Genomic DNA, 21796 nt, shown 5'->3' on the forward strand with positions numbered 1-21796 from the left:
CCGCTGCAGTCCATGTGGTGTAGGTACACACACAGTACTGTTAGGGAGGGAGTTCCAGGGTTTTGGCCCAGCAACAGTGAAAGAATGGCAATATATTTCTGAGTCAGGATGGTGAGTGGCTTGGAGGGAAACTTCCAGATGGTGGTGTTCCCATATGTCTGCTACCCTTGTCTTTTTAGGTAATGGTTGTGGGTTTGGAAGGTGCTGTCTAAAGAGGCTTGGTGATTTCCTGCAAAACATCTTGTTTATGGTACACACTGTTGCCACTGTGCTTCGATGGTGGAGGGAGTGAATGTTTGTGAATGTGGTGCCAATCAAGCAGGCTGCTTTGTCCTGGATGGTGTCAAGCTTCTTGAGGGTTGTGGGAGCTGCACTCAACCAAGCAAGTGGGGAGTATTCCATCACACCCCTGACTTGTGCCTTGTAGATGGTGGACAGACTTTGGGGAGTCAGGAAATGAATTACTCGCTGCAGGATTCCTAGCCCCTGACATGTTCTTGTAGCCACAGCATTTATATGGCTAGTCCAGTTCAGTTTCTGGTCAATGGTAACCCCCAGTGTGTTGATAGTAGAAGATTCAGTGATGGTGATGCTATTGAATGTCAAGGGGCGATGGTTAGATTCTCTTTTGTTGGAGATGATCGTTGCCTGACACTTGTGTGGTGTGAATGTTTCTTGCCACTTGTCAGCCAAAGCCTGGGTATTTTCCAGGTCTTGTTGCATATGGACATGAACTGCTTCAGTATCTGAGGAGTCGTAAATGGTGCTGAACATTGTGCAATCATCAGTGAACATCTCTAGTTCTGACCTTATGATGGAAGGAAGGTCATTGATGAAGCAGCTGAAGATGGTTGGGCTGAGGAACTACCCTGAGGAACTTCTGCAGTGATGTCCTGAGAATGAGATGGTTGACCTCCAACAACCACAACCATCTTCCTTCGTGTTAGGTATGACTCTACCCAGCGGAGAGTTTTCCCCCGATTCCCATTGACTCCAGTTTGGCTAGGACTTCTTGATGCTACACTCGGTCAAATGTTGCCTTGATGTCAAGGCTAGTCACTCTCAACTCACCTCTGGAGTTCAGCTCTTTGGTCCATGTTTGAACCAAGGCTGTAATGAGGTCAGGAGTTGAATGACCCTGGTGGAACCCAAACTAAGCATCAGTGACCAGGTTATTGCTAAGCAAGTGCTGCTTGATAGCACTGTTGATGACCCCTTCCATCATATTACCAACATTATACATATGCTTCTGTAAAAAAAGCATTCCATTTTTTAAAGTCATGTTATCCACTAGCATTACTAAAATATAACAGAGAAGAAAATGATTGCAGTCCTTCTTTCATCTCTGAAATCTGTATTCAAATCGCACTTAGTCTTTGAGCTTGTTGGGTTAACATTATGACCACTCAAGATCTTAGTGAGACATAGACTAAGTCACGGTCACTCCTTTCCTTGTCCCCACACGTACAAGTACTAAATAGACAACCTTCGCCTGCTGTGTTAGGTGGCTTAAGTGGTAAAAATGTTGAACTGTGTGCATCATCATACAATAAATATAAATTTATTGTAGAACTACTTCCCCATTCAAGCACAAAATAATGAATACATTAGGCTAGTTATACAGTACCAGAATTACAGATATTTATTGTGTGATATTCACAACCTTGAAACAATACAGGTGCATTTACATCAGAACTCAAACTGACATTGAAAGAAAGTAAATTAGGATTTCTGGGAGAAGGGGAGTCACAATCCAATTCACTTTGGAGTCAGTGTGAATCTCCCCACCCGATTTACACTCCAAGTCTCTGGGAAGAGGTTTGGGCTTTTCACTGCAGCTAAACTTGTAGGAGGCAATTTGTAGAGTGTTTGATATTGGATCAGCCACCTGCTAAATCTCCCCCCCCCCGATGTTCAATTAATCGCCCAAAGTCAAAGTTGCCTCTGTGGAGTCTAAATGCTTTGTAATACTTGGCACTGCCTGTAAGGGGCGACACGGCATTGACAGATATCCAGGCTGACAGGTGGGAGATGGAATTTCTCTGACATTTCCACAACGGGTCTAAAGATCTCACAGTCTGGAAATTTCTTTTTTTTTCCCCCTGCTAGGAATGAGTGTTTCTCAAAACACAGTGAAAACAATGATAACCATCAGCGGATTAGAACACGTCCTTTCACCTTCTGGGACTGGGTTCAAAATCAGGCCAGACAAGCAGGATAAAAGTCTCCTCTGTCTGATGGCTAAAGCTCCTTTTCTATACCAGGACCTGAACCAGATCTACTCCCAGGTGCTTTCATGTTACAAAAATTTAAGTAAAACAGGAGTGAGGACTTACCTTATTTGACATGTTCTTGCACAGGCTGCCACGAGATTCACCAACTGTTTCATCTAAAGAAGAGAGATGGCAACGGGGGTGGGAATTTAAACAGCAGTTGTTTGGTGCCAAGAGGCTACTGTAGCACTACTCTCCCCTGATCTGAACTCAAAATAAAAGTTGCAAGTACTATTCCCATCCCTATTTTCCTGAAGTGGTGATTGTGTATCAGATAGTTTGACATTTCAGCATATTTCTTAACATTTACTTTGAAAGAAAACTTCACTACAGATTTAGTCACATTCTTGATGGAGCAACTACAGTGTTTCTTTCCCCCTCCTTTTAAGTCGAGTTTTCTCTGCTGCCTTTCGAGATCCTCCTTTGCATGGCAATTTCATTTTGCAGTTGGGTGTTAGTGGAGGGGTTCAGTAGTTCAGGGAGAGAGGTGTTTTGTTTTAATTCTTTCGTGGGAAGTGGGGTGCCGCTGGCTAGGCCAGCGTTTATTGCCCTTGGGAAGGTGGTGGTGAGCCGCCTTTTCGAACCGCTGCAGTGCATGTGGTGTAGGGACACTCAGTGCTGCTAAGGGAGGGAGCTCCAGGGTTTTGACCCATTGTGTTGGCTGCCATTCGTTGTGATCTCTGGCTTGGCAGGAATGACTCAAGATCAAAGAAGAGCAGGGGGTTCAGCAGTGGAAAGAAATCATTAAACATGTAAGAACAAGCTGGAACCATAGCATATGGGCTCCTAGTTTTTAATAAATCAGGCTATAGAGTACAGAATGCAAAGGGGTGATACTAAACCTACACAGATCATTGGTTAGACTGCAGTTGTGTCCAGCTTTGGTACCTTACCTTAGGAAAGAATATGAAGGCCATAGAGAGGCTGCAGATAAGATTCACTAAACCAATGTCAAGGACGAGAGAAAGTGGAATTTTTCTTCATTAGGACAAAGAAGGTTCTGATTAGATCTACCAGGGGTGATGAGAGGTTTGATAAGTTAAATTATGAAACATGTTTTACACCTGATGAGTCAGTAACTAGAGTACAAAAATTCCTGGTCATCATCAAAAGGATGAAGAGAAAATTTCAGAGAAATCTCTCTTTTTATGTAAAAGACATGGAATTTCAAAAGCAGCAGTGGAATCAGAGCAATTAATAGCTTTTGAAAGGGAAGTGGATAAATATTTGAAAAAGAAAATATAAAGGCTATGGAGAAAGGGCAATGGATTGTCCTTTCAGAGGGCTGTCACCGGTGTCATGGGCTGAAAGGCCTCCTTCGCCACCTTAAAATACAATGATTCTAAATTAAGACCTTCAACACAGTTTGAATGTTGTCCGATGCAGCAGGCAGTGTTTGTCAATTTACCTGCCCGTGTGTGGGTTCCTGCACGTCCACAGTTGAAGTGTGGCTTTCATGTGGGCATGAAATTGCATCTAACCCCACACCACTTGTTATGAAACTTCTCTGGTGTTCACTGGGCACAGCCTACAACTGAGATCGTTAGAGTGGCCTAGAAGGGGATGAAACCCAGCTTGCCGATCTCCTGTAAGAAAACATACAATTTTTTTTAAATGTAGGAAGAAATTAAATTTATTCTGCAAGAAAAGAAAGCACTTTGAACAAAAAGTAATTAGGTGGACTTATCCTTTAATGGACTTTCAGTGCAAAGCCCTTCTTTAAGTAAAATGCAGTTCAGCAAATCTTTCCTTTTGAAGATTACATATTTCTGCTGCTGTTTGATTCAACAGTGGGAACAGGCTGCTTGGGCGACCACAGTAACCTTGCACTCGGACTCTCAATGTACAATATTGGCTGGATTTTCTTTTATACTTTTATACTTTCATCTGGATTTCAGTCTGCCACGGAACAGCTGCCACCTCCTCAGATTTAATCACGACATGAAAGACGACACTGTCCCATCAAATTTGTTAGGTGACTCTGCACAAGGGGACTGCCACTGGCAGCTGACAGGACTGATTAAAGTACACTGCAACTTGGAAGATTGACCTGGTTATGACTAGCTCATGAGAGCAGTGTAACTGAGATATGGAGTAAGTGGCGCTGTCAGCCCTAGAGTGTGCTTCAATAGACTAAACACATATGTCCCCGTAAACGGGAGAGAATGAGTTCAGGAACTGATTTGGCACCAATGACAAGAGCTGACTGCCATTTAAATTCCATTTGATGTACTAAATACAACATCAATTTGCATTGGTGTAGAAACCCTCTCTGAGGAAAACTAAGGTCTCCAGGTGCTTTGCAAAGAGGAAGCTGGATGCTGAGCAAAAGACGAGAGCGAGGGAAACAAAAGGAATGGCTAAATAGATAGAATAGAAGCCAGGAAGGCGCCAGTGCAACAAAGAACAGGGAAATTAAGCCTGAAAAATCTTCTTGTATTAGTTTTATTTGAAAGTAATTTTATGTCTATATAGAAACGTTTACTCATGTTGGTTGAGATTGGGTTGCAGCTTGGAGCCGAACTCTATTATGATCGACACTTAGGAGCAAATTGCATAATCTCATGATGTATTTGGCACATACTGAGAGAAAAAACTGTTTCAAATCCTGTCCCTAGCACTGTGAGTAGATCCAAATGAAAGACTACAGTATACCGCAGAGTGAGAAGGACAATTGGAAGCATGCTCATGCTGGGTCAACTTCATACACGTGTTGATAGTTGGCTCCAGTGGGTTGTTGGGTTGTGCTCTGGGATCAGACTGCCCACAATCTTCTTAGGGACACCATGTGACATGAAGAGATTCATGAAAAGGAAGAGGCACACAGTTCCAAAAGACAGGGGTCTCATTGTAAACCAGCAATGAAAAGTAAATAAACAGCAGCAGAAAATACTATGATCTTTGTGTTACAGCAAGTCCTTCCCTAAGGTAAATGAGTACAATCCCAAATGCTTCCTTAGAGGTGTGAGGTCAAGTGGATAAAGCCGTAAAAAGTCAAATAGCAGTTAGTGTTTTAGAAATAGGGGTATAGGGTGCAAATGCATATCAGTTATCAGATGTGTGTACAAGTCAGTCCTCAGTAAAAGCACTGAAATCAGTGTTGAATGTTCTATTATAAAAAGGCCATAAAAGCCTTTGAAAATCTACAACTTCATCAAGATGATACCCAAGATGAGAAACTATTGTTATGACAAGAGACTTGATCTACTGGAACTATCTCCACTGGAGCAGAAAGGATAAGATCAGTTTTAATAAAGGTTTTTTTTAATCATTATGAAGGGTTTTGATGAGGTGAATGGGAAATTGACAGTGTAACTTTTAATTTAAAGCTGCCGCTACAAATTGTCCAACCTTTACATGAAACTGCTCAATTTTCAGTTCCATTGATTCAATGACTATAAAAATTGATGGCTTCCATCACAAGTGTTTGATCCGCAACATTAGTTTTCCAACTAGGTGGCAAGTTGAACATCTGTCCCTACACTTGTTACTGTCTTCAAGTGTGGGTTACAAAGATAGCAAAGGAGATCGATCTGCCTGGCAGGTCTCTGCTCCAACTAACCATCCATGATTTTTTTTCCATCCAGTTGAGTTCAGGATAAATAGAAACAATCCTTATCTGTGTGTTTTGTGTTTAAAATTAATGTCAAAGCCTATTTTTTAATAGGCATAATACAGAGGACTTTTTGCATGACCTTCAGTTGCTAAACGAGGTCTTGGATTTTCATTTAGGTGGATAGTAAAGATCCAATGGTATTATTTGAAGAATGTACAGATTTCCATCATCACTCACCATCATGAAGAAGGGAAGTTTAGAAGGAGTTTCCATTTGTCGTCAATTCAATACTCTCTACTGGCTATTGGTGATATTGGCAGCATTTCCAGAAATGTTCACAATTCCTTGGCTCCCTATCTGAGTCTGTGACAAAGATTTTTGACCCCAGATGGTAATGATATGAATAAAATATTTTGAAGGTATTTGAAAATATATCATATAATATTTTTTTCATTTGAACCAAAAAAAAAATAATGAACCATATTTGATTGATATAATAGTGTGAAGATGGAAACTGTAGCTTCCTTACGTCTAAGGTTCATCAACTTAGCAGCTCACATGGGTAACTTTGGCTTTGTGTGGTAATTTAGTAGGGTTAATATCAAATCAGGCACCTGTTATATATGGAGTTTCATTTCCATTTGGTCTTCTTATAATACAGTCCAATATCAGATGGGGATTATAGATCCTCAACAGGCACTGTAACAGATGAGAGCATTGTCATAGAATTAGGTTACATCACAGAAAGAGGCTATGACTGTTCACACTGGCAAAAGGGTCAAGAACCAGAGGGCACAGATTTAAAGTGATTGGCAAAAGACCCAAAAGTGACATGAGGGGAAACCTCCTTATGCGGCGAGTGACTACAATCAGGAATACACGGCCAGAGAGGGTGGCAGAGGCAGAATCAGTCATGGTTTCCAAGAGGAAATAGGATATACGACCAAAAAAGGAAAGATTTGCAGGGCTATGAGGAAAGGGCAGGGGAATAGTACCAGCAAATTTGCTCTTATGGAGAGCCAGTACAGACTCAATGGGTCAAACAGTCTCCTTCTGTGATGTAATCTGATTCTATTATATGACAATGCTCTCATCTGTTCTAGTGCTTGCTGAGGATCTGTACCACAACACACCTTAACATAGTAATCATCACAACTGGCAATGCATGATTAGTACAGATGTTCATCGACCTGACTTGCAACTTTCTCCCACATCCAAAAGATGGGTTAATTGCAGTGATTGCAGTTTTATTAATCCTGCCATACTAGGTAGTCCTGAATACAGCTAAAGTTTTAAGTATGAAACTAAAGTGGCATCAGGTCTTATAGGGGAGTGAGATTCATTTTCACGTTTATAGTCATCTATTTTCTAAAAAAGGATTACCAGCCTTGAATTTATACTCTGTAGAAAATAGCCTACAAATCCATTAATACGCAGTTCCTTTATCTTTTATTTTAACGTGGTGTTAACTTGTTTAAAATTAATCGAGTTAATCCCTCCATGCAAAGAGAGTTGCAAACGAAATCTGGTTGCTTATTTTTGTACAGCTTAATTTCAAGAATAATGTTTTATTAAATATAGGAATCTCTTACACATTTTATGTCAGCAAAATTTGGTTTGTCATTAAGATATGCCCGAATTGGAAAAAATAACTATTAGAAAGACCAAATCAGATACAATATTCCACTCATTCTGTTTTGTTAAAAGTGAAGAGTGCCAAATGTTATTTTTTTTGTGCTGTTTCCCACATACTATCTCAGAGGCCGAGCTGAACTTGGCCTTGCCACTTTTAGGACGTAACTCTATACCTGGAGAAAGATGCCTGATTCGCAGCATTGCAGAAAGTTCATTCTTCTGGGACTCAAGATTCATTTCAAACCCATCAGTGTCAGTTGTTCCACTAAGTGGTGACATAATCAAAATCCCAACGCCCTCTGGGAGTGTTCAGCCAAACAATCAGACTGCCACTCATTCGCTGACCTTACACAAGAGGAATGGCAGCTTTCTCCTTTCAGCGGAAGGTCGGGCGATTGCCAACGTTTGGGAATGTTGTGGGGGGGAAAGGGGGAAACATCGCAATTGTGCCACTTGCTTCATGAGTCACATTTATTCAGCTCTTGCGTTAAAATGGCAGGAGCGAAGATTGCGGGGCAGGTGAAAGCAGGGGGGAAGGTAAACATTTGAGGTTTATGGGTATGCACTCTAGTCACATTCCTCAAACTGCCCCTTAATTGGAGTTATCTGGAATTGTGAAGCTAGAGATCCATGTCGGAGTAACATAAGCGGTGAATAATTTGTGAATTTTAGCTGCAAATCAAAAACTGGTACATTAGACTGAGAGGTTACTTTATAGTATATCTCGAGGGCAGGACTCAGATAATGTAGGCATGCTGTGTGATTTGTTCCTGTGCCATATTCTTCAGTTATTAATATGGACACAGGGTTTGAAAAGGTAAAGCACATTTTAAACCTAATTTTGTAACTATAGTCACCCGCTTATGTGTCAGAACTCCAGTAATATCTGATGAGTGTTACACATGGAAAAAAATATAGGTTACAAAAAGTGCACACTTTGGCAGAGAAAAGGTTCTATAAACCCCTAGGGATAGCATTTAGTTCAATTCATTCTGACCTCTACTGAATTCATAAATGGGATTAAAGTAAAGGGTGTCTGCCTGGTCCAAATGTTTAGTTAGTGCTATCAGTTTCAGAGTCCCACCACATGCGACAGCTAAAAGCCCTGCTTAATTACTGTGCAAATAAGTTGTAAAGTGCTTGTAACTAATCCTTGTTAGGCAAATGTTTAAGGAAAAAATGCCATATAATAATAATGGGGATAATGGTCTTCTCTGAAAGACTTAGAACTAATCCACTTCTTGTATGGACAAAATGACCTATTGTGAAGTAAACATTTCCCAAGTCTCTGGATCACACTTCAGGTATAACGCATTTCACAAATAAAAACAAAAAATTCTGGAAAAACTCAGCAGGTCTGGCAGCATCTGTGGAGAGAGAAACATAATCAACAGGTCAAGCGCGTATGACCCTTCTGCTCTGAAGAAGAGTCATACGGACTCGACACATTAACTCTGATTCTCTCTCCACAGATGCTGCCAGACCTGCTGAGATTTTCCACATTTTCTTTTTTTATTTCAGATTTCCAGCTTCCGCTGTATTTTGCTTTTTTCTCTATGCATTTCACAAAGTCCACCTGTTTCCGGCTTCCATTTCTAATTGTGTATTTGATTGCAAGACCCTGCCATGCCTCCTGCCATCGATGTACAGAATGTACAGGGGATATTCCAGTTTGATGCCAGGGAAAGGCTAGAAGGGCAGACCATCAATGACAGGTTATTGCAGTGTTAATATTCTGCAACTAGATGTGCAAACAGGTTAGTAAATATCCCATCCAACTATGTAAGAAAGCTAGGTCATTGTCCTGAAGGCTCACCTGGCTAAGCTAAGCTAGTCAGCAGCTACATAGACTCCAATGATCTCAGTTTCTTGGGCATAATGTGGTTTCTCAGATGTTAGTGGTTACACGCAGGGAAAAAACCCTCAAATAATCCAGCCCCAGAACAATACCCCAAATACACTTAATGACATTTTCAATAATTATTATGTTTTGTGGTTGCTACTTCATTTTCTAAGTTATGGACAAGTTTGCACTGTGGATCCTCACTCAACCCAAATTGAACTGAGACCACCCAATTCATGTTACTTATCACCCTCCCAGACATTAACCACGGTATGGGTAATTATCATCCAAATCCTCTGAGGTAGTTTTAAAGCTGCTCCCAGAGGTCAAAGGGCACAATATGGACCTATGAATCTAATGAATGGCTGCATGTACTATGAATTAATTCATTAGGTGAAGATTTATCTTCATTGTTCCTTCCTATGGTTCGAGCGCTCTCAAGGCTCTGTACCCAAGTTTGCTAAATATCAAAGTCAAATAAAATCTATTTTCTCCATTACGTCTGCACCATTTTAACAAACTTGCTGTCAATTTCTAACTGATTTTTCTTGTTGTGGTTGAGCATGTTTAAGTGGTTATAACAGATGAGCTCTTTTAAGAAGCTTAAGGTTCCTACTTGTAGATTGAGAGGGTAGATTTGTATTAGGATGTGTACACTTTATAACTATACATACCTTTCTATAATGGCATTTGTTTTGTAATAGTAAACAGCAGTTACTAATAGTAATTTGTCCCTTAAAGTGAATTCTGCTTATTTGTGGTGATGTAGTTATTGCACTTGCTGTAACGCTGCCTGTGTCCATTAATGATGAAGCAATTCACTGCACTATTCCAGACCATATAGCTGTTAATCAGCTCTCATACAATACCTTGTGGCCCTATATTTAGATTTGTATTTAGCCTCTCACTCTGGGGTCAACAATGTACTCACAGCAGTGCTGTTCCTCCAAGCTGAGTGCATGGCAATCGAATGAGTTGACATCACATAATCATGTGAGGTATGCTCATTCAAATGTTACCGCTACATCAGGTGCGCAGCTCAGGAGTGTTGAAGAGCTTACACCAGCAGCTCTTGAAGGGCTGCCATAGTTTCTTAAAACTGTCCTGCAAATGAAAAGGGAGAAAAAAAAACAGCATCATCTCCACATACAATGTGACAGAAGGCAAAATACTGCGGGGATATCTGATATCTGAGCACATGTATGCCATATATGGTTAATGTCTATAAAAATCTGGATCTTTGGTATGCAAGATGGACTGAGAAGTCAGATCGCATGACTGACATTGGAGTAAAAGGGCACCACTAAATTATTCAGTAAAATAAAACTAAAATACTACAGTGCTGGAAAAATAAAGTAGAACTAGGAAATACTGGAAACATTCTACAGGTCAGGCAACATTTGTGTAGATACAGGCAGAGCTAACAACAGGATCTTACCAACATAGTCCCTGGGGGGATCATTTTCATGTCGCGACCACAACCCCCAGATTAGCGCACCTTTTGTTTGTTCTTTACCAGAGCAAACCAATTAAGAGCCCATGGACTCCCCAACCAATCAGGGAGGATGGTCGGGATGATGCAGCCATTTTGTCAGAGGAAGGATTTCTGTTTAAAGGGACCATGGTGTGATGGTGTGTTTCAGGTGAGCTCAGCAGCACTAGGATTTTTCAGGCTGCAGCAATGACTAGAATGGAGAGGAGACCTGGCAAGGCTGCCCCTTTGGGTCTCACATTCTGGAGGTCCATCTGAGGGAGCTGTGAGGCTGCAGTGAGGTGAGCTCTCTTAAGGACAGGGGGAGGAGGACAGCCTCTCAAACCGAGCAGACATGGATGGAAGTGGCTGAGGAAGTCATCAGCAAGAACATGTTATCTCCACTCTGGAGACAGCGCAGCAAGAGGATCCAGGACCTCAGGAAGGAAGCAGGTAAGTATGACAACACTTTCAGATGCCAATCTCCACACACTTATTAGTCCAGCATTCTCCTGCACACATGTCTCAGGTCATCACACTGTGCAGCTCCACTCATTTCTCTCCCTCCAGGCACATCCCCAGCTGAATAGCTAACACTCACACTCACCCTCAGCCTTTTCACTCTCGCTCCCATGCCTAACAGTCACCCTCCACAAATGGTGTCCTTTCCTCTTCTGCACACGAGCTATTACCAGTGCTCACACCTCCCTGTCCTCCAGTGGTAGACACCTTGTCAGCCATTGGCAATGCTGCCCACCTGGTCTACTAGTCTTGTTCTAGGAAGAAGCAGATGTCAACAGAGACCTGCCATAAGAGCCTGAGCCTAACTGAGCTACTGATGTCCTGTCTGTAGGCCCTGTGCTGGGAGTCTCATCTCCTTCCAGCAGGATCTCTGTGTCCATTCCTTCTGCCCTGTTCTGCTCCTGTTGCTGCTGGTGGGGATCCCCCAGCCTTTGACTCGCAGCAGAGGGTAAGGAAGCTGGGTGAAATGCTGCGTGGGCAAGTTACCTTCCAACGAGTTGGCAATCACCTGCCCAACAGTGAAAGCACTCTCTGAGAGAAGGAGCACTTTGAAGAAGTCTCTCACCTGACCATGTCTGGAGCTCTTCAAGGTGACTGATCATAGGCTTCTCAGCTTGTCACTTTTACTGAGGAAGTTCCTCTCGCTTTGTAATCACCTTCTCCAAATGCCAGGTTGCAGACATAGCTTGGAAATCCTGTGCTTTTGGGAAAGAGGGAAGCAATGCACAAAAGTCCTCTCAAATACCTTCTTAATTATTTCAAATTGTTTCCACCTCAGTCTTGGAGTTCCTGCACTCCTGGACTGCACTCGCAGTCCATCCTGGAAAGGGATCATGTTGGGATCCAAGCTGGACGTCATTTTCTGGAATTTTCTCCCACCCTGCCACCCCTTCCCTGCCCCTGAACCGCCTGGGAAAATTCCACCCAACATTTCAGGTCGATGACTTTTCATCCGAACTGGAAGATGTTAGACACGAGCAGCTTTTAAACCAGTCCAGGTGGCGATGAATGTGGGCTAAGGAGGGGCAAATGCAGGCAAAGAACAAAAGCTGATAGGGTAGAGGGCAGGGGTGTTTAAAATGATGATGCCGCAAGGCAAAATGAGGCGTTGTTGGGACAAATACAAACACCAAAGATGGGCCGAGAGGAAAATGGTTAGAGCAGAATAGCACAGGAAGGGACGCATAGCAAAGATAGAGAGGCTCTGGGAGTATGGCAGCAGAAGGCTGGGGGTACCAAAGGCATAACAATCATGCACCATGACACTAAATTCAAAGGAAGAGTGCAGAAATCAAGAACTATTACAGCCAGAGATGCTATATTCTTAGCCCTGTGAGAAATATAAATGTATTAAACGAGTCAGCAAGAAGCTACTAAGAGGAAAATACGTGTGAGCTTCTCAGAAATACTTTCAAGCAGTCAGCTGCCTTGCTAGTATCCAACGGGTTAATAACCTGAGAGAGTTATACTGCTGGAATTTAGTTTTCAGGAGGAAGTTAGGGTCATAGGTGCATGGTGGGGAGCCTGATGTGTTTAATGATAAAAATGCTTTTGTGGTATAATGAATGCTTGAGATATGTCTGACTTGTGGTTAAACTGTGCAGCACCAAACAGGGAGGTTAAGATCTGCAAGTTAACTAAGATCCCCTCTTACTTTTTAAGCTGAACACGTTCTTTCCAGCGCATTTCAATGCTTCATGAAAAACCTGCTATAATAACTATTGATCTTATTACACTCATCAAAGGGGTGTGTTAGACAGACCATGACTGATTAACACTAATGCAAGACAGTCTCCTGCCAGTGCATTATATTCATTATACTCACTTAATGCTAATATTGATCACTGACCATGTTTTACTTTCAAAATTCTATAGATCATACCAGGGTGATCCCGATTATACATTTTATTCTGAGTTAAGCTGTTGGTTGTCTCAGCTTAGCTCCTGAAAACAGGAATAAAAGTGAAGGATGTGTTTAACTTTCCTTGATGTCAGCCAACCATACACGACACATTACTTTTTATTTTCTGAATGATTGGTGATCTATTTTTGTCGACAGTGCTTGATATTGTTTCCTTGACCACCAGAGATAGTGATGCTTTTTCAGGCATCCAAGCTCTCATGCTGGTTCAGCCTATAGCTGGGATCAGTGGTAATTCAGCTTCCCACACCAGCTATGGAGATCCAGTTGTGGACAACCACATCCTGCAAAGCAGACACAAGTAGAAAGCTTCCCCCTTGATGTTTCCAAGTCAGTGCGCCAGAGGAGGCGGGGGTGGGGGGGTGGGGGGGGGGGGGGGCGGGTTGTAAGGTGGGGGGGGGGGGTTGTCAGTTTAACGCCAGTGGCGCATTTGACCAGGCAGCTGCTTAGGAGGGCTCGCAAAGCCACATGTATGACCAGAAGCTGATGGTTGCTCTCTGCTCCGATTCTAAATTGTAACTGCTGAAGAAAGCAGCAAAAATGTTCAACCACGCAGTCACCAAACGGGTGATAGTATTCTCTTAATTGAGTAAGGGGAAAGCTAGGTAAACACATTAGGGAGAATGATAAGGAAGGGTATGATGATAGGGTTCGATGAAGATGAGTAAAAGGAGGTTGTGGAGGGTAAACTTCAGCCTGGACCAACTGTGACAAACAATCTGTTCTTGTGCTCCACAAGCTTTAGATTTCTATGTAATTCCAGTGTCAGCTCAGCATCTGACAGGAAATGCTTCTTGCATAGCAATTTCTGATTGAGAACAAAACTACTGAAAAGAGAATTGAAAGACTTGCACTTATATAGCACCTTTCATGACCTCATTACACCCAAAGTGCTTATACAACCAACAAAGTACTTCTGAATTGCAGTCACTGTTGTAGCGAGATGAGCCGTATGTTGTGGGGTTGCTTGCTATCATACCCTCACCATTATATCATGGGAGTCCTGCATTATAAGTGACTACACTTACAAAAGAGATTTGTTGGCTGGAAAATGCTTCAGGATGTTTTGAGGTTGCAAAAGGCACTATATAGGCACAAGTCTTTCCCGCTTCTCAATAGTCTTGTTCTAAATGAGAAGCTGTTAAGCAAAAGCGAGATAAAGTTGATGCTGGAAACAGAAAATAAAAAGTGACAGAAAATGCTGGAAGAGACTCAGCAGCTAAGGTAGCATCTGCGGAGAGAAAGAAACAGAGTTCTTTCTGATGAACTCATCAGATATTCTTAAAGCCTTCTTATGAATTTAGGTTTGAAATATTTGTTGCTCTGTTATATCATTAGTCTTTTTTCTGCTACTTTGTTGCCATTTCTCTTGTCGCCATCCATGATTAACAAATGATCATAGGTTTTTTGACCAATCAGAGGTCCATTTTCTGACTGAAGATACTTTCAATATGCAGTCACTTGCCCAGTCGCAATTTCCATGCTAACCCTTGTTGGATTTGAATATTTTTCTAAGCTTAAATAAATGGATGCCATAAAGATCTCCTCAGAGTCTAAAAGTCTGCCATTTGGGGTCATACATGAACAGTGGTCAACAGGGCAAAGTATAAGAGAGACATCTCTTATGAAACCATATTCCAGAAGGGAGGCAATGAGCTCACCAGAAGAGCACTGAAATTAGAAAACTGAGTGGATAAAACATTGACAATTTTGTGGAAATAATTTGGTAGGTGTGATTCAGATGAAGAAATAAAATTGACGCTTTTCACATCTATATACAGAAAAACTCATATATCAGACATTAAGGGATGACACCACCTACCTTTGGTAAGGAAACAAAACCTGCTGAGCATGACAAGATATCATATCAGACGTTAACCAACAACACAAAATAATGATTGGCTGGCCACTGATCCCTTTGCGATTTGTCAGACATTGTAGCATACAGGCAGGTCCCCACTCTTATCTACATTGATAATACTTCAAAAGTACTTCGTTGGTTCTGAAATGCTTTGGGATGTTTGAAGATGCTCAACAAAAGCAGGTTTACTTCTGCCTTTTTAAGTTAATAGGTTATTGCTGACTGATGGTTTGACAAAAAGGAGAAAGCCGTGAGTTGATACTGACCAGCAGGAGGGTTACAATTTAGACTGAGCTGCAGCGACATAACATCAAAGCTGGTACGAAAGCAAGCTTGCCCCAATGGCTGAGTCTACCCCTGCACAAGTGCAGGTGCAGGAGTCTTTGACCGGGCCCTCAGGGCTCTGAAACCCAGAGTACAATGGCCAAGTGCATCTTAGTAATCACAGCAGGAACCTGAGCAGCCTGTCTCTACCTTGTGGAGGCCACAGGGTTTGCAGCCTGTGTACAAGGTAGAAGATGGAGAGCAAAGATTTGTAGCTGCTGAAGGATGTGCACATAATTGTCTTACACAACGTTAGATTGTTAATTTTCTGATCCATTTTTGAGCTAATCAAGTATTATTTGTTTACACAGCTTTCCCATTTTTTGGCTGTTGCCTGGCAAGTGGTGTATTCACCCATGATGAATGGTAAATCAAGACTTAACACCGAACAATGCTCTATGAAATGGATGTTTAGTTGAGTGCAAGATCGTTTGCATTGGGGGAAGTGGGGGTGGGAGGGAGGTAACCCATTTGGTTGACGAATGGGTGCACAGGTCGAACCTAACTGAAACTTACAATTATGAGGGCACTACGGGAAGAATTAAGCACCTCTGCTGTGTATTGGCGGAATCACGCTCTTCTTTTTTTACATTCCTTCTCCTCCTAAAGAGTCTCAGAGATTATGTTTTGCTGCTCTCAAAGGTCCAAATTGTGCTGCTGTGCAATTTTGTGCAGAGCACAGCACCCCTTGACTATTCCAGAGAGGCTGACTGGTGTGTATTGAAGGGCCGCTCCAGATCCAACAAGGGACCTGAAGTGTATCTTCAGCATGCCTACTTCTTGCTAAATAACACACCTGGTTGTCATATAGCTTTCAGTGTAGCTCACCTGAGCCTCACGAATTGGGCTCCTCAGGACTGTCATCAGCCACGTTGTAAGTTGGCATCTCTTGTCTCCAAGCAAGGCAGCTGGTAAATCTGCTTCAAGCTGCAAAGCGATCAGAGAGGGTGGATTGGCACAGGACAAAGGCAACATGTGAACTGCCCGGGAATCTTGCGTCCATTGGAATAATCATTTTTTGTGGATGCACACCAGCTGAACGTTGTTGGGGTGATATGGCAAGGGGTGGGGGGTGTGTATGCGGGGGTGCCTTGAGTGCCACATGCATGCAGCTGATGATGCCATGGAGCAATCGGAAGCCAGGCAGAACCACAACCCTGAGCACTTGATCATCCTGATCATCACTGTCAGCGGCAGAATGTACAGAATTACCTGTCCAGACAAACCTGCCTTATGCAATTGTGGGCAGTCTTCTGTGGAAACCTGTAAATATCTTCTGCAGATCCCTGGAAGGAGTCCAAGGCAAAAAAGTTGAGGGCAGTGGTGACTTTGGCAGCCATGTAGGTCCACATGGCAACAGGTCATCTTCCAGAAGGTTGCAAATATCTGCCACCACCTACTGCAAGGCTTTGAGTCTCCTGAGGCGCTAGTGTTCTAATATTTCCAGGGAGCTGTTCTTCTGCCTGTGTAAAGCTATACTCATCTGCTCATCCTCTCTCCCCTGTGAGAAGCAGATTATCTTTGCTCTTGCTCCTGTAGCTGGTGCTGTTGATGGTCCTCAGCTGGGCTCCAAGCTAATAACAGTATGAGCGACACCCATACTGATCTGATCGGTCACTGCTGCAAAGTGGAGTTCAGGCACACAAACCCTCCCCAAGCAGTGAAAATAACTTGAAAAGTCATGAAAGCAACCTCTCAGAACAAGTACTGTGAGCAAATCTCGTTCATACAATTGGCGATTTCCAGGAAAACCCATGCACTCACATTTAAACCCCAAAGGCCATGTTGTTATTGCTCTTAATGAGTTATTAACGTATTGAAATTAATAAGCTGCCTCCCTTGAGGGAGTTGTTCATGCACACAGCCTAGCCCACTGCGGTTAACTTTGGTGGGGTGGAACTGGCTTCCTGGCAGGCTGTCAATTTCAGCACTTATAACCTTCTCCAAAACCCAACACGCCCCTTCAAGTAAAAATTCAGCCCAAAGGTTCAATTCGATGACCTGTCATCAGGATTGTTCACCAGCCTGAAACATTAACTCTGTTCCTTTTGCCACAGATGCTGCCAGACCTGCTGAGTATTTCCAGCATTTTTATAACTTAAAGCCAGACCTCAATATACTTTATCTTTCCCTTATTACTTTCATGCATTGACACTGTGGCCGATGTTGATGATCTCCTGCTTTCATTGCTTGAACCCTTCTCTTTCTTTCCAATTTTCTTTCTTCCTCTCCTAGGAGGCACTGGCCCAGGATGTGAAACATTCCCATGCATAAATGCCCATTTTGCATTTAAGCCTTGAGCTTGGCAGGCTACGGGAGCAGAGATAGAGCGTTGAAGCTGACTTATCCCCACCCAGTTCTCACACGTAGTAAGCATACCTGTACAGGGAGCTGGGGTCAGAACGAATGTTTGTTTTTCCATACCCTCCAGAACAGCACAGGTCCCCATACTGCTGTCTAAGATCAGGTGACTCAGAATAGAACGGGGATCGAAATTAGGACCAATATGACTGTGTAACAAAGCACAGTTAACCCACTCAACCATTGGGGGATGTTAAACACAGAAGTTATATGGTTGGTTTGAAGCCTATCAAAAGCCCTGGAACGTTCTGTGCAAAAAATGCACCAAGGTTTAGAATGTCAGCAAAAGCTTGTCAGTTGGTATCACATTGTATAATCTTCCTTCATATTCACACATTTATTCTAATGCATTATATCATGGAAATGTTGCTGCAATTCATCTTCAGCTATTGTGTGTTGTATTTTGTTGTAGGTGTGATTTTCTGTTAATCTGTGGGCTCACATTAACACTTCTCACCCTGTGCATCTCAATGCAGTTTGAAAAGGCTGTGGTTCTCCATTGTTACATTACACAGGCAAGATTTTCCCAGTGCAGTTTCCTTCACAGAGCAAGGTGATATTTGTACAGAATGGAGATCTGTGTTCAAATAAATCTGTTTCACATTTTCCATTTGAATGAAGGTGCCACTTTATCAGCATTTTTTAAAGCTGTTTTATTATGAAAGAATATATAATACTTTTTTACTGCTGAACTCGGTGAATGAGTTAATCTGTGTGCCAGTTGGTTTGGTTTTCACTGACTTCCTTCTTTACAAAGTGTGGAACGCTGCACCTTGTAAAATAAAACGGAATTTTAATTAAAAACAATATATAGCTTCCGTCTTAATAAAAATTCTGTTGCGAATGTTATTCTTTCAATAAAGTTTATCGAGATATTTCATGAATCTATCCATCATGTTACCCTCAAGCTGCAGAACACAGACAGCCATAATCCTGCTGCACAATCTCGTCACTTACAGTACTTGCAACTGTTTAAATCCATGCTTTGCTCCACAGTATCTGTAATGATAACAGCTTTCAAGATCATTGGGCTCCTTTGTTTTCCATTGCTACTCACTAGATCATTGCATCAGTCCATTAAAAGGGTGCATGATGTTTGTAGCAATCATATTATTAACAGAATTTATGAAACTTGTGCGACTGTTTAGACATATCATTCACCCGCCCCTCCCGACTTTTTTTCTGAAGGTCCCTTGCTGGGGTATAGTTCCAAGGGAGCTGTCAGCCCCTCTGATCCCTCACTCTGATCATCATTTTCATGTGTGAGGAGTAACTTGAATTAAAATTTGATTTTCCCATGCTGAATGCCCTCTGGTTATTTGACAGTGGCATCAGTTCAGTGCATTGCTGCTGAGTTAAAGCTGGATCCTCCTCTATGGCCTCAGGCACACACTTTCCAGCAGAGGTCACTGGTGATCAGGAGCAGAAAGCTGAATTTCCCCAGCTGGTGCTGTGGCAGCTCCAGCCAGATGTAACACGCCAGTTGCTGCCTTGATTGAAATGAGTTAACACGACACAGACAACGAATCACACTTGGGACCGTAGGTCCACATGACTTAGTGCAACACTATAATGCCTCTCCTCAATAAGTTATTAGGGGATGCTACCAAATTAATTATTTGGTGAGGGTGCTACTTATATAGGAAAAGATCTGTCCTGCATTCAGCTACGAGGAGCATAATAAATTTTCTGCAATGTGTTATATTGTTGGCTTGCGGTGGGACCAGATTTGGCAGCTGGGGGAGTTGTTGGGGTAGGGATGAGGAGATTTGACCGACTTGACAGGAGAGGAGGTGGGGAGGTGGGGGAGTGATCCGGGAACTCGGCAGTGCTGGTTTACCCTAGTTTGAAAATCAGTCCCACAGTCCGGCAGGCTGAGTCTGGAGGCTGAAGGTGGGTGACAGATGCTTCTGGACGCAAAATGGAGGCAGCCCTCCAAGGTGATCTCAGATGGGGAATGAATGCCTTGTGGGCATCAGCTTAGTCTTTTTCATTGTGGTTTCAAGTCACCCTCCAAAGATTTGGGCACATTAGCTAGGCTGTCACTTCTGTGCAGGATCGAGGGAGTGCAGCATTGTTGGAGGTGCTGTCTTTCAGATGAGACATTAAACCGATATCTCCTCTGCCCCGAGCCCCAAGGTAAAACAAATACAAACAAAGTCAATTGGTTTGATTCTTCCTGAATTACTCGTTGGCCTTTCTTTGAACGGCAACCGATCCTTTCAATAACATTTCCTTCTATACCATAGTCTTAACATAAGGCCCAGGATGGGATCCATGTTTGGTCTCAGCAGGTTTTCAAATGAGTGAACACCACAGGGTCAGTCATGCATAAATTACCAGCGTAGACAAAATACGATCTCCAGTGGCATTCCTGAACTGCTGATAAAGCATGGGCCAGGATCTTCTGGTCCCGCCCTGGGATTTGGAGAGCCAGCCGAAACACCTTTGACTCTCGGAGGCAACAGAAAATCCCGGCTGCGAGCAACGCTGGAAAATCCCAGCCATGGTGACAATAGGTGGTGTGTGAGGTGAGGTGTGGTGAGGTAACCGTGATGGTGATGGGGTGGAGCAAAAGATACACTACAATAATCCAGATTTTACAAATAATGAAAAAGTACTGGAAGCCCTCAATTCCGGACTCCCACCCCCTCCCAAGTTGAACCCCTTTTCCATTGGAACTGAGCTCTAGTTCACTCCTTGGGCATCAGGCTATCTAGACTTAAACGTTCAATTATTTTAGAAGATGTGTTGACCCATATAAATAATGGTATAAGCGCAGACTTTTTATTTTATTCATTGATGGGTTGTGGGCATTGCTGGCTGGGCCAGCATTTATTGTCCATCCCTAATTGCCATTGAGATGGTGGTGATGAGCTGCCTTCTTGAACCACTGTAGTCCATGTGGTGTAGGTACGCCCACAGTGCTGTTAGGGAGGGAGTTCCAGGGTTTTGACCCAGCGACTGTGAAGGAACGGCGATATATTTCCAAGTCAGGATGGTGAGTGGATTGGAGAGGAACTTCCAGGCGGTGGTGTTCCCATCTATCTGCTGCCCTGTCCTTCTAGATGGTAGTAGTCATGGGTTTGGAAGGTGCTGTCTAAGGAGCCTTGTTGAGTTCCTTCAGTGCATCTTGTACATGGTACATGCTGCTACTACTGTGCATTTGTGGCGGATGAGGTGAATGTTTGTGGATGGGGTGCCAATCAAGCGGTCTGCTTTGTCCTGGATGGTGTCAAGCTTCTTGAGTGTTGTGGGAGCTGCACTCATCCAGGCAAGTGAATTCTATCACACTCCTGACTTGTGCCTTGTGGGTGGTGGACAGGTTTTGGGGAGTCAAGAGGTGAGTTACTCGCTGCAGGATTCCCAGCCTCTGACCTGCTTTTGCATCCACATTATTTATCTGGCTAGTCCAGTTCAGTTTCTTGTCAATGGTAACCCCCAAGACGTTGACCAAGGCATTCTTAATTCACCCATTAATATCTTATCACAAAATATCAGTGGTTGTGTGCCCTTTAACCTGTTCCTGGCAACAGGTTACATTGGCACCTGCGAATGATCATGCAGAGATTGTGCTAATGTCTCACAGCAGTTCCTGGTGTTCAAACACCTTGGAACCGCTTTACCACTGGACCAAGGCCCCACTCTGCTGAGACTGTGTGGTAGACGACATGCAACAACCACCCCAGGTTAGAAAAAGTCACGCACAGGTATCTTCTTCTTGTCAAAGTGAAATTTGGAACCTGGAACATCAATATCCTCATAGATAACCCCAGCAGTGACAGCAGAGTCGAGTCTGCAGGTCTTGCTCGCATTGGACTTATCAATCATCTTAGAAACTATCAAACTGGGAGTGAAAGCAAATCATCCTCCAACCCAAGGGACTGACTAAAAAGAAGACTCTGTTTTCAGAAGAAAAGATAGCATAACGAGAGAGAGAGAACCTGCATAATCTGAGGCATCTCTCCAATATTCATTCTTTTACCCTCTTTGAGGAGGTCCTTGGAACAGACACCATTCAGAGATCAA

The sequence above is a fragment of the Carcharodon carcharias genome, chromosome 13 (genome assembly GCF_017639515.1).
Source record: "Carcharodon carcharias isolate sCarCar2 chromosome 13, sCarCar2.pri, whole genome shotgun sequence".
Taxonomy (NCBI): domain Eukaryota; kingdom Metazoa; phylum Chordata; class Chondrichthyes; order Lamniformes; family Lamnidae; genus Carcharodon; species Carcharodon carcharias.